General features: G+C 36.0%; 1 non-coding gene across 1 annotated transcript; it reads right to left on the reverse strand.

Annotated features, from left to right (window-relative positions):
• Positions 1–2,614: 2,614 nt before the first annotated feature.
• TRNAM-CAU lies at positions 2,615–2,686 on the reverse strand. Its single transcript has one exon. It is a non-coding gene; the product is annotated as a tRNA-Met (tRNA).
• Positions 2,687–14,844: the final 12,158 nt, after the last annotated feature.

The following is a 14,844-nucleotide window of genomic DNA, read 5'->3' on the forward strand; positions in this document are numbered from 1 at the left end:
GCTGGACCATTTGGAGCTGCACCGGTAGTTGATGAGGCCATACAACAGTCTGCCACACCAGCGTTGCTCCACCACCACCACCAGCAATCCCCCACTATTAGCTCACCAGTACATCAACCTCGATGACACAAGGTAAATTTGTTTATGAACTTTTTATAGTATTATTTTGTCTTGAAAATGTCTAATTAACATGTCTTTTCAGGTCTGACCGCCATTTTCAAGAGCATATCAATGTGATGGTGCGGGGATACTTTCTCCACCCGTGGCCATGTTTGAGGCAGGTGCAGTTAGAGCATCAATATTTTTTGTTCGAGAGCATGAAGGTAGTGTACTTTAAATTAATTTGCTATTATCTAATAATCTAAATTGTTCATTTAATTTTATTATTGTAACGATGAGTCTATGTTTCGGGTCTTGCACATATGGGCCAGAAAGTACATTCAGAAGATATTCTCTATCGCCCGATCGAGCTTAGACAAGTTACATCAGCATCGCCACCCCCATCTACACAACCAAACCCTGCCAGGAGGACCACATGAATCGGCTTGAGAAGACTGATGGTCACAATGAGGGAGATGCGAGCTACCCCCTCGACTATAGAACCATCACAGTCGATCGTCTCCACTAACGCCCCACCACCTCCGACAGACCCCCCGATCCCAAACTAGGACGATATGGACGTCGCTGATGAGGGTTTAGATTAGAATTTAATTTTTTTTTTAATATTTTTAGTTAGATAGTATTTTTTATAATAAAAATAATATTTTTCTTTTCCTTAACATATTTCTATTGTTTATTAAATTCCATTATTTTAGATTTAATTAATTAATAAAATTCATAAATATAATTAATTAAAAATATATTAAATTAATTTAATTATATATTAAAACATATAAATTTATTTATTTATAAAAAATTATTAAATATAAAAATTAAATTATTTATTAAAATTGATTAAATAAAAATATAAAATATAAAATATAAATAAATTATAAAGTTAAAAATTAGGAACAATTTTAGTAATTGTAAAGAAAATATTACAAATCTAAATAAATGACCGTTCCTAATACCATTACTAAAACAGTTCTAAACACGCATTCCTAAACTACAATTAATCATTCCAAATATCATTACTAAACCCATTTCAAATACATGTTCCTAAATAGAGGCTAATTGTTCCTAATAACATTGCTAATACAGTTTTAACTACGTGTTCCAAAATAAGAACGACCATTTCTAATACCGTTACTAAAATAGTTTACATACGTGTTTGTAAATAAGACTGACCGTTCTTAAAACAGTTATAGAAGGTTGTTCCAACAAAATTATAACCGTGCCTAATACTATTGCAATGTTATGTTTAACAAACATTCCAAAAGCCGTTCCTATATTTATCACCAATACTAATAAATACAGTTCCAAATTTGGTCACGAGTATTACAAATACAATACAATTGTAATCCGAAATAGATAATATAACCGTTCCAAATGTCGTCCAGTTTGTCTAATTAAAAAAGATAAATTTTTTTACACAAATTTAATATTAGGAACGTTTACCAATCATGTGGTACAGTGACCGTGCCAAATTGAAATGGTCCGTCATTAACTGTTTCTAAATATTTGTATTGCTATCTATAAAGATGGAAGGTGAAATTCGATTCAAATTAATTTCGTCACTTTCAAACCGTTACAAAGAAATAAACCAAAAAAAAAAAGAAACACGTTCCTAAACCCCCAAATTTCGCTTGTTATTATAGTGCTTGTACTAATTAAGTCATTCTAGTCGCTAAATGTTGTTGCTCTCAGTATCCAAATCCACTAGCAAACCGTGGTATATATACCATACATCTTGAAGCAATTCGGGAACCATTTCTTGTAGGTCCAGTCGCCTACCTCTTTAAACTCTCTTTGTCTCTTCTTCGAGAGCATTTCCTAGCAGCTTTTCACTTTCTTCGCCTCTTCTTCAAAGTTTCACTTCATCTTCGTTAGTCGTTTTTTAACGCATATTATTATAAGAAAATATGTTTTTTGTTAACATTTCTTTTGCTACACTAAATACCTCGTAGCAAAATCTGCTTTTTACTATGAATTTGATACGCAACAATAATTCCAATTAAAATAATATGGTTTCAATTCTTTACTACAATCGTATTTTAATACTAAAAAAATCGTGTGATATAACAAAAAAGAAGGTGAATTAAACAATATGATAAAACAATGTGCCAGTTTGCCATATTTCACAACATATTTGTGGTATTGTCTGTAGGAGGACAAATGGGTTTTCATTTTTGAAGAGGATCAGTTGTCTCCAGGGGCAAAGACATACGGCTCATTAATCGTGCTTTATCCGTGAGAAAGTTGTTAGAATTCATAATTTAACGTTTTTGGTTGAAATAAAAATAATGAAAGTGGGCATGGGCCCAACAGTAGCAGTAGAATATCAGTGGTGGGCTGGGTTATTTGTACGTTGAAGGGCCCAGGTGGGAATTTGTGAGTAGAAAAGACTAATAATAAAATCTGGAGCTACATCCCCAAGTTGGCACACAGGTCTGCTGAAAACTGTTGTGGATAATATGCCAAAAACAAACTAATAATCAGAAGGGAAGCCACTCCGTATCAGAGCCAGGTTTCGATCCTGGGACCTGTGGGTTATGGGCCCACCACGCTTCCGCTGCGCCACTCTGATTTGTTGTTCATTATACCAAACATAAAAGTACAATATAAAAGTCTACACAAAAATATAAATACCCTCCTTACGTGTTGTTTCATTTTTGGGCATTTCTTGAGAGAAGACAAGACATACCCAATGTTTGTATTATTTTAGTTTTGACATCTTATTTGTGTTTTCTTTATTTTTCAACTTTCTATATATAATATATGTACACGCACTTGCATATATAAATATAATATAAAAGAGACATAATTTGTCGATGAATAATATTTTTTGTCTTTCAAAAATATAATATTAAACATACAATATATATATATATATTTATCTATAAAAGAGGATATAATTTGACAATAAACAACGATTTTTATCTCACAAATCTTAATATCAAATCTACACTACTTATTTTAAAATACATTTTAATAAAATAAGAAGTCGTTGGTATTACTATTTTAAGTACTTGAAAAAACCCCACTCTTCACAACAACGATCAATTTGGGGCAAACCATTGGCCCTCTCCTCTCCATCAACATTGGAGAAATCAATCACTGAAATCCCCATCAATTATAATGTGCAAACAAAAATAACCAATTTGAGTACAAGAATACATAATTAAGCTCTTCCCCTTAATATTACCACTACAGTCATATTATTACATATGCTTTTTGTTAACAGTTTTTTCGCTACACTAAATACCCCGTAGCAAAATGTGTTTTTTATTATGAATTTTGATACGCAACAATAATTCCAGTTAAAACAATGTCGTTTCAATTCTTTGCTATGATAGTATTTTGGTACTAAAAAGATTGTCTGATATAACAAAAAGAAGGTGAATTAAACAATTGTTTTCTGAGATTTTTCTACTAATATTTGTTAATTGTAGCAAAACGATAAAATAGACTGCAATTAAAATATCTTCCCCCAAAGAGAAATGAAAAAAACTCAAAAAACTATCTTTTTGTTAAAGTTCTTTCAGAAAAATTAACCATAAGTCCTAAATTTCATACTTGACTATACTGGAAAAATCCATCTCCGTTGTTCGAAGAAAGTAGTCTTCTCACAATCAATTCTTCGCTTCTAAAAGCCCACTCTACTGGAAGAAGCCAACCTCAGTGGAAATTGTTGATCGATTTCTTGAGCTGAAAATCGCTGCGAGAAGCCCACTCTACTGTTTGTTTGTGTGAAGAAAACCCAAGTATTTCTCAATCTTCAATCGATTTCAGCTGAAAATTGCACACACTCCCGCACACGACTTGGTTTCTTCAAGTATATTGTTTGGATTTTTGATTATGAAAAACCCACGATTTGAAGCTTGAAAACCCAGTCACACACATATGGAGTGAAATGGTTTGAGTTTTTTTATTTTCGAAAATGGTGAAACGAATTGTTTTTTCTTTTGGAGTGTATTGTTATAGAGAAAATGGTTTGGATTTCAATTTTGTGAATGCTTGTTTGGGCCTCGTAAAACTACATGTGTTTGTTAGAAATGTTAATCAGAAAGTCAATTGAATTGGAGGTTTTGGAAACCATTTAGCAATGTTTATGAAGGTGATATTATCTTGGTAAATGTATACGCATTCATCTATGACACCATGTGTTTGTTGTGTCTACTATTTATATTGAACGGTGTTTTAACGTCACCACATGCACACAGACCAATTGAATAACCCATGTAGTTGGGTTGCGCATTTGATGGCAGCTATGAAATCAAATTCTGAGGGTTGGTCTGAAACGTCTAAGTCGAGGACCTCGAGATTGGGCATCAAGAGTCCTATAGAGACTTGCACTAAATGTTGCATTGATTGGATAAGTGTCGTGTTTCATCGGCGATAGACATGGGATGGCTATGCAATTTTAATAGATTAGTTGACAAGGTTGTTAATTGATTGAACTGACTCGCAGGAATCGTCATATAAAAGCCTTAGAGGCTTAGTCGGTATAACTTGAATTCCCGGTTCTGATAGTACAAGATTAGTCCTTGAACTCGAGAAATCATGGCAATCGCATGCATATGATGGCTATATCTTGGATTTGGGATATATGACTGTGTCTGCGATGTGGTCATTATAAGGACGGTGGATTTCAAGATAGAATCCGTCCTCTATCAGTATATGATGGATATATCTTTTATGCGCTCTGAGATGGTTTAGACTCTTTAAGCCTATGGCTATAGTGATTGGTCGAATAGAAAATGGTTTCTTTTTTCGATTAATAGAGTAAACGCATTTCAAGTACTCAGTATAGTTGGTGGTCCAGGATGGGAACCGACGCCCAATTCCATGCCCTAGATAAGGTCGAGAGATAGTTGACGGAAGGACCGTACTTGTATGGAACTCGAGAGCCTAAATTTTCACGCCAACATTCACCTAGTCTCTAAGGCCATGGACCCTACTAGACGACCACCCATGGTGATGGGCGTTTCCTATTCATGATTAATTAAAAATAATTAATTAAATTAAATTTATTTAATTATTTGTGTTGGACACAATGCCTAGTCTAGTTGAGGGTGAACCTAAAAAGTCACACACAAATCATTATGGAATTGGTGGAATTAATTCAAGAAGAAATGAATTAGTTTAATTGGATTAAATTAATTCAAGGAGAATATATATAAATGATTGGATCATTTATTTAATAATTCATTTGATGGATGACTCAAGAATTAATTAATTGGATTATTTAATTTTGGACTTAACACCTTTAAATTAATTGGATTAATTTATTAAATTTGACTTAATTAATTGATTAGATCAATTAATTAGAGTTTGGGCTTAGATTTATCTAATTGAATTAAATGAATCATCGGATTTAGTTGGGCTAAAATTAATTTAATTAATTATTGTCCAATGAACTTTGGTTGAGTTTAATTTAATTTGATTAAATCAAGCCGGTCCATACTTGAAGTCCAATCCCATTTGAGGGAGGTTGGGGCAAGTTAAGAAGGAGTTGAAACTACTCACCATGATGAACATGATGGAGTAGTTATTTCATCATGGTTGGAGGTTATATGCATGTGTATGTACAGGTTGCCTTGGAGGCAAACATGATAGTTATTGAATTTTAAATTCAATTGTATGTAATATACAAAACTACACACATATTCAACATAACCATAAGATGAGCCATGAAATTTTTCTGAATTTCTCTCAAAATATTCTCCTTTTTGTTCTATATTGAATTGGATTCAAGTTAGAACATAAAACAATCCAAAAGCACACTAAACAATAGTGTTAGTATGGAGTTGTTTTTCTTCTTGTTCTTTGTTCTATGTAACAATACAAAAGAACTATATCTTTTCATAGTGTGGTGTGGACAAATTAGATGGGTTCTAATTTGGATCCTAAAGTGAACAGAACAGAACAATATATAGGGAACAATGCACATTGCTGCTCAACTATAGAAATAAAAAGATAAAGTTTCATTTTTGTTTCTATGCTTTTTGTTTCATCCTCTAGCCACTTGTCTAGCATCTTCATATGTTGATTATTATGCTTTTGAAAAAATCAAATGCCTGGGATTTCAAAGGGAACGCCCCTTTGAATAATTTTAATAATTTTTTATTCCATGCTTCCACCGCATTTCCGAGCCATACCGATTCTTTCAGTGTTTCGATCTGATGAGAAGAAACTATCTACAGCCATTATGGAAAATATTAACGGGGATCATTTGTTTTAGATGGTGATAGTTATGCCAATTGATCGCATATTTAACTTAATTTACTGCTTGAGTCTATGGTTGAGATGGATGTTTGATGGTATGATTTGTTGATGCTTATATGTGTGTTTATTGTGTGTTTTCTTGTCCGCGTCTTTTGTAGAGGATTGTTGATTGATTCATGAGGTGTGGAACTTCTTATTAGCCAAAATTACTGAATGGTGCTGAAAAACCAGATTTGATGTAAACTTTTGACTATATTTTTCACCACCTTGTTTTAGGTTCCTCCAGCGAATAAATTGGCGGGGTTGGCACATGCTTTGAGTTATGTTTAGATATAGAATTTTTAGCTGAGAAAAATACTGATGGAGACATTTTAATTTGATTTGTTTTCATTGAAATTGCGAGGAGAATGAATGTATATAACAAAGCCATCAGACAGAGAGTAATTAGTTCAATAAATTTATAATAATTTTTCATCCGTGACAAACAAATTTGTAAAGTTTTTATGATGTATCCTGATTCTATATTGAAAAAAAATACGAAACCATTTGAGTTTTTGTGATTCGATTTTCCTTTTCACTTTTGTCCACTAGATTTAGTTAAAAATCATTTTGTTCACTAGATTCAGTTACAATTCATGACTAAAAGAGGAGTTTTTCTATTTTTTTTTTTTGCTATTTTTCTGCATTTCTGCAAAAACAAAAAAAAAAAAGATTTTCTGTTGAATACCCCCTAAAATTATTGGGTCAAGCCCATAAGTTAGTCATACTAGCTTAGCTGGGTCATCAGCAGGATGGATAAGGGCCCACCAATAGGACGATAAAGCCCACCAACAGGATGAATAAAGCCCATCAGCAGGGAAGAAAGACCCATAGGCGTACCTGGTACTTTATTGAATTGGCAGGACAAAGAAATAAAGCCACTTCATCTGGATACGTCATCATATAGCTGGGAGGACAATTGTGCAGCTTGCCAACACATTTGTAGACATCACTTTTAATATCTCTATGTGGTTCCAAGTAAATAGGTAATAAATGAGCTGGGAAATCCACAAACAACCAACTCTAGGATTTTTTGGTAGATATATCAAAATTCTGTCTAGCTCACGTATCGCAGTCAATATTTATCCAAATTAGAAATGGTTTATTTTGGATGATAGCCAACTCGAAGGGCTTTCCAACACCACATGACACACCACAACAACCCTTGTATCATGTTCTGTACATTTCTATAAATAAAGGCCTTGTGCAGTCATTTAGTAACATCATTCTTCACTCTTAGACTCTCAATTGTCCTTACTATTTTCTCTCGGTTGTCAAGCTATTATAAGCTTATAATTCACACTCCACACGAATATTCATCATTCTTAAACATATTTCACTGTTATTCTCACTTTAATTCAAGTTTTCCATTTTATTTCTTGTTTAATCCGTTATTGACTTAAGCATTAGAGTACTAACCTCTATTTTGCAGGGTTTGTCCCTGGTAATTTTAGAATTTCACAGAAAATCCTTCGACTTTTGTGGTGTGACCAAATCTTTATATTCATCATTGACGTCGTCTGTGTGAATACTTAAGCTTTGGCGTGAGAAATGGCCCATTCGAATGACGGTGGTTATTACAGAACATATGAAGGAAACTCTTACTCTGCTGTAGCTACTCTTACTATTCCACCGATAGATTCCACTGCAGGAGCTGTTACTGATCACGCTCTAGATCTAACCTTAGGAGCACACGCACGAATCCCTACCCCGATTCTCAACTTAACAACTGGACCTGCTGCTATGAACCTGCTCTTTTGTGAGCAGTTTCAACAATTCATCATGAAGACCGTTAACTCAACCCTCCATGGTTCTCAAGCTAGCGGAGCAAAACCCTATTCCCAACTGAAAATAGGTGAAACACCAAGAAGTCAAGGTGTATCGAAAACAGGTTCCTACTAGGCTCGAGCAGGATCGATTGACAACCTGCTGCTATTGTAGGCAAGGAAGCAACCACCCTACGACCCTTTGAAATCTAGCAATCACTTAGGAAAGAAGTGGTGGAACTTCGCCAGCAAGTGACAAAAGAGACCATGCATGCTGAACGCGACATTCCCTTGAACGAACACATCATAGCGGAGGAACTCCTTGCTCATTTTCGAGCACCTTCGCACCTACCTGCTTATAATAGCACCTTCCAGCTGAACATATCATAGGTTAAAAAAGGCAGCCTTGCTGCATAGGTATACTAATGGCTTTAAATGTTGTGTTTTCTTACTATGTTAACAAATTCTACCCAGTAATAGTTCAACTAGATTCCAGCGATAAGTTATATCTTTTGTAGAATTAAGCAATTTCTTCCAACTCCATTTTGCTAGCAGCAAGAAGTACTGAAAATTGGTTATCAGCCTTTTCGAGGTCAAGCTGGAAGAAAATGAGACTGTAAGGGCATATATTCAACTCTTCAACACAACAATCCTTGTGGTCCCAATAGCTCACTAGGAGGTGCTAGTTAGTGAATTCTCCCAAATACTTAATGGAGGCCATCTTTCCAAATCTCTAGCTAAAAACCCAACCAGTGACTTCGTATATGTGTTGGCTTGGGCTGAAAAGTACATGAACCTAGAGGACGCCTGGCTGGTGAGAAGGAGCAGTTGCGGTAAGAGGAGGGAGAATGAGTTGTCCTCCCCCAACAAGAGCAGTGGAGAGGCTAGAGGATGGTTCAATCCCCTTGATCTAAAAAACGAGAAGTATGCCCTGCTTATCATCAACCCAGCTAGAATACTTATGGCAATTGATCAGCATCCCACCTTACAATGGCCTGATAGCTTAGAGAAAGGTCCTGAACTCCCAAAATCTAAATACTTTAACAGGTGTCATAGGGAGTATGGAAATGACACCAATCGGTACCTCCCGTTGAGACAAGAGATAGAAAGGCTTATATAAGTCGGCAACCTTAAGGACTACATGGACAAAGAAAAAAAGAGCGAGTGGAAGGAACAATGCTCTCACTATCGCAGTTCCTATAGAAGCAAGGAGTGTAGGAGGTTTTCTCGACCATGGAAAACTTTTAACCTGAGGAAGTTTTATTGCTAAAATCCCTACTCTTCATTTAAAGTTTGCTATTCATGTAATCAAGCACTATCTCACATCAATAAAGCAATTCTTGCTTCCCATGTTATGTTATTCACAGGCTTAGTTTTCAACTCCTAGCTGACTCCAAATAAGCTACCACTATTAGCTGATGCATATTTTTACATAAGTCATTCTTTGCTGGCATATGAACTTACATAAGCTGCCACCAGCTAGTGCACACTCCTAATAAGTCGCTGTCAGCTGGCGCATCCTCCTACTAAGCCGTTCCTAGCTGACACATGCTTCCACTAAGTTGCCCATAGCTGGTGCACGCATTTAGGTAAGCTGCCACTAGCTAGTGCATGTAGTAACATAAGCCGCCACCAATTGGCGCACACATCCAACTCAGCCATCACCATTTGGTACATACAAGCAGTTACCAGCTAACACACTCACTTCAATTTTGTAGTTTCCTTCTACTGGGACATCTGTTTCAGCATAATGCAAATAAAACTTGCCTAGGTTAACTTATTCCATGAGTTCTATCCTTGCTCATTTACTGCGAGATATATTTTCTCCTACTAACGAAATCACATCTTCCTCACTAATGACAGGAGCAGTTGGAACAAACACGCATGCATAAGTTGAGCACAACAGGCTAACCTTTCTTGCCTTATAATAGGTTGCCTAAACCTACAGGTTTATCGTAGTTAAGGCCTAGCTACTTGGATTAAGAATTATCTTATTCTACTTAGCATTGCTCTAAAACCTACAAGGATCATTGTTACGTAGCAAATAAATTGGGTATTTTTTAGCCAAGTATTTATACTAGCCTGCAGGAACAACAAAGTATAGCAGAATGACTCTCTAGCTAGAGACCTTCAACTGGTTGGATTACTCAAGAAGCTTGGTGGGATTCCTCCAGCTCACGAGCAAGAAAATTCTTCTTTTTTATGTAGGACAGTCACCTACTCTAACAATCAAGCTCTATGATCTGCACTCCTGGAGTTGGGGGGAGAGATGATGCTCTCTAAAATTATTGGGCCAAGCCAACAAGCTCGACATACTAACCCAACTAACTCATCAGCAGGATGGATAAGGGCCCATCATTTTTAGCTGGAGACGTTATCATACAGTTGAGAGGACACATCATGTAACTTGCCGACACATTTGTACACATCACCTTAAAGTATCTCCAGATGATTCCAAGTAAATCAGTAACAAATGAGCTGGGAATTCCATAAACAACCAACTCCCAAATTTTTAGCCAGATATGGCAGGGTTCAGTCCAACTCACGTATCTCAGCCATATCTGTCCAACTCACAAATAGTTTATTCTGGATAATAGCCAACTTGAAGGGCTTTCCAACTTAATACGACATTGCACAACAAGCCCTGTATCCTGCTTTTGTACATGCCTATAAATAGATACCTTGTACAGTCATTTGGTAAGATCATTCTTCACTCTCAAACTCTCACTTGTCCTTAGTATTTTCTCTCAATTTTCAAGCTATTCCAAACTTATAATTTGCACTCCATATGAATATTCAACATTCTTAACCATATTTCACCGTTATTCTCACTTTATTGAAGTTTTCCTTTTTATTTTTTCTTTAATCTGTTATTCAATTAGGCATCAGACTGTTAACCTTTGTTTTGCAGGGTTAGTCCCTGTAATCTTGGAATTTTATGAAAGATCCTTCGACCATTTTAGCTTGGCTAAATTTTTGGTACGCATCACTGCTAGTTATTGTTCAACATTTGTACTATTTTTTTCTATCTAAATGTTCTATTTTTTTGCTAGTGATGTTATGTGATCCTTATTGTATGATGTTATACTTCTTTTCAGACACATTTCACTAGGGAGTTGTCTAAGAAATTGGAGTTAGAAATAAACAAGGAATTTAAAGAGCAAATTTTTTCAAGAATGCAATAGAGAGGAGAGATACAAAAAAATGACAAGAAGAACAGAGAAGGGAAAAATTGAAAATGTGATTGCATCCATGAGCTTTGTACAAGAAAAAGAAGAATTAAAATCCTTAAGGATGGACTCATGGAGGAAAGAGAACAAATAAAACAAATGCAAATGATTTCAATAATGACAAAGAGCAATTAAGGTTGGAAAAGGAGAAGTTAGCTTCACTAACTCAGAAATTGGAAGTACTCATAAGTCAACTCCCTAGTATATTTTCTATGTTAACAATGACTACTCAAGTAACTAACTAATAGTTATTTTATTAATATATACATAAAAATATACATATATATATATAATTTTGTTCTTGATCATAATTAATTGATCGGTTCCGAGTGCATCAAGCCTGCAACAACCGAATTTGAGTGCCTTGAGAGATGTTTTGCCTCTCAAAGAATAAGAAGTACACTATTTATCTGTCAATTTTCTTTTTAACTTTCTCTATTTCTTAATTATTATGCTTCATTTAATGCAGGTGGTTGGTGAGCGATCAATAAAATGAAAACTTAGTGATGATTCTACAAAGGATTTTAATGTAAGTATATTACTTTGAAAGTGTTATTGAAAAATAAATGTGTAAGCTTCAGTATTGTCAATGTATCAAAGATCATTAAATTATTATCGAATCATTATAAATGCAAATTGGAGCACTAGTTCATTTATTTTATCATCAGATACCCAAAAATATTGTTGTTGAACGTCTTGTTGTTGGTACGAATAGCCAACTAGGAGTTCCACCTGGATTATGAAGGTGTATGTTGGGTAAATTCACATTCCTGATGAGAAGTTACAGCGACCGAGTAAAGATGCTGCTACTACCATTAGAGAGGTTGTTAACAAATGTGTCTATTGGGAGTTTGTGAATGTAAGAAAATTTCTCTTTCTTTCAGCATGCAACCTTATACACTTTTTCTATCTACTTGTATTTATTTCGATTGTATGGTTACAATATTTAAGGTTATGGAGATTTGAACAAGATGCGAAGTAACATTTTGACTATCGTATGTATGTTGGGTTTTAGTATATATATGCTTTGATTAGCTAATGACTATATTAAGAATCGTGTAATGTCATTTGCACAATTATGTAGTTAGTGGTAAGGGTTTGTAAGGATGGAATTGAAAGATGTACTTTTTGTCAAGTAACACAAAGGTTTGTAATACATTTGCTAGTATATATGTACGTGACTAGTTAGTGTTGGTACAAATATATTAGTTGTATATCATACACAATGTAATAATACTTTCAACTATCGACTCCTCGCTACTATATAATTTAACTAAACACCAATACATATAATTAAACAATTGGTTAATAGACCCGATGAAATTGAGCAAACCAATCATAATAATGATTAAATCTAACAAATCAAGTAATTTCAAGAGTTAATTACATTTCACGATCCGAACTATGATCGTTTTTACATAAATTAATAAAGAAAATAAAATCATCGATTTTTCAAAATTTTTTTGGTTCCGCATGTGTACGCATTTTAAAAATTTTTGTGTGCGTGTGAATTTATCTAAGTGTAATTCATGACTACCATTTTAGTACGAGTCCAGCAAACTACGACTTACGCGTTGGGCCTGGATTGCTTAAAACACAATTCAAAAGAAGGAGACCTGAAAAACAACACTCCGACGCCCAAGTTGGTACTTAATTTGAAGAATAATAATTTAAAATAAAGAAAAGCATAAAAGAATGAGATCTATGATAGATAAATAGAAATAAATCGTGTATATGAATGCACTAGAAGCATGGAAGAGTAGTAGCCAAAATTCTATTTGGTGAGGTATCCCTCGTCCTGGGGATGAATCCCCTATTTATAGAAGACTATCCTCCTCTACCATGGAACTAATAGTGCTCCCTACTCCTAAGAGAAATGGATAGAATTAGTTAAGATAAAACTTGATCGAATTCTATTTTTTAGGGATCATGTTGTTAGGGTTATTATTTGAGTAAGAAAGAGAGTCCGAGGCGGATGAGAACTCCCAGTCCGTAAGAAGTCTATTGAATGTCAGACTCCAGGTTCTTTGTCCAGGCTTTCCTCCTACGCGTACTCCCTGTCAGCTAGGAGGGCATACGTGGAGGGCCCATGTGTGTGCCACGCAAGCCTCAAAGAATGACGTGTGTATGAGGATTGGGCCATCTATAAGTGTTTGGGCTAAACGAGCTGGGTCGTACGCAGTGGGCTTTTTCCATTATCATGGCTATGCACAGGGGGTGGGTATTGGGCTCTTTAACTTGTTCTTGGGCCATAATTCGTTAGGCCACCCCCATAATTTAGTCCACCCCACTCTAAGGATGAGGGACGCCTCCAATTCCTTCTTAGAGTAGGAGTCTTTCTCCCCTTTGATCCAGGGGGTGTCCTTCCGTCAACTGAAGAAGGATTTCCTAAAGCAACTTCCTTCATTACTTGTTTTTTCCCGCTTTCATGCGTCCTTTCAATTGCCCGTACTTAAGCGCTGTACTTCTGCCTCTGTCAGGGAATGATGGCTAGGCCTAGACCTAGCCTTCTTGATTGCTTGGGGGTGATAACTACCTCCACCACGCGTAAGGGCAATTACGAGCACCTCCGGTCATGGGCGATTACAGAAGTGTGCCTTCAACTTCCTCCCTATGTCTTTAAACAGGTAACTCCTCCTTATTTCTCCTTCGTTCCTTTTTTCTTGACGCATCACAAGCCTTTTCCATCAGAGAGCTCTGTAAGTATCTTGTTCTTGTTCCTTTAAAATTTTTCTAAGTACTTTTTGTGTAGAATATGTCTTCTTCCGATGAGTCAATCCGTTTTATAGGTGAGACCTTCGTGGAAAATGATTCCTTGGAGGCTACTTCGAGGGGGACAAGCAGTTTTCTGCTTAATTCCCCTCGAGGCCGAGGAGAGGTCTCCGCCGAGTGACAGGGACGGCCCGTCCCTTGATCGATGAGGAGGACATCGATCTTGAAGAAAGGGGGAAGGAGGGAGAGGACTCTTCCTTTGGAGAAGAGTAGAGGGAGGTTTCTCCTTCGCCTTTGGAGCAGGGCTCTTCCGTCCTCAAAGTCATGGGGATAGAGCAATTGATACGGGAATGTCACATCCCTCCGCTTTTTCTCATCTATACCCCCTCCCCCAAGAGCCGTCCTCACCTTCCTCCCACCAACAGCTTAACCTTCTTTTCTGCTCAGTTGAAATCATGTCTGCGTTTCCCCATTTCCTCCTTTGACTTTGATATGGCTCGCCTTTTCAGTGTCCCCTTGAATTAGTTAGTCCCCAACTCTTTTAAACTTCTAGCTAGTTTCTCCAGGCTTTTTGCTTTCATCAGTTTCCTATTTTGGTCAGTATTTTTGCACAGTGTTACCGCCTGAAGAAGGCAAAGAAAGACTTTTTTGTGTTCATGCCCCGTCATGAGGTTTCCTTCTTGCCTTCCCCTCATCCCCCGAAAAACTGGAAGAAGAATTTCTTTTTTGTTTTGTTTTATCGCCTTTAGTCCTTCCCTGACCGCTAGATT

The sequence above is a fragment of the Sesamum indicum genome, unplaced genomic scaffold (assembly GCF_000512975.1).
Source record: "Sesamum indicum cultivar Zhongzhi No. 13 unplaced genomic scaffold, S_indicum_v1.0 scaffold00183, whole genome shotgun sequence".
Classification (NCBI taxonomy): domain Eukaryota; kingdom Viridiplantae; phylum Streptophyta; class Magnoliopsida; order Lamiales; family Pedaliaceae; genus Sesamum; species Sesamum indicum.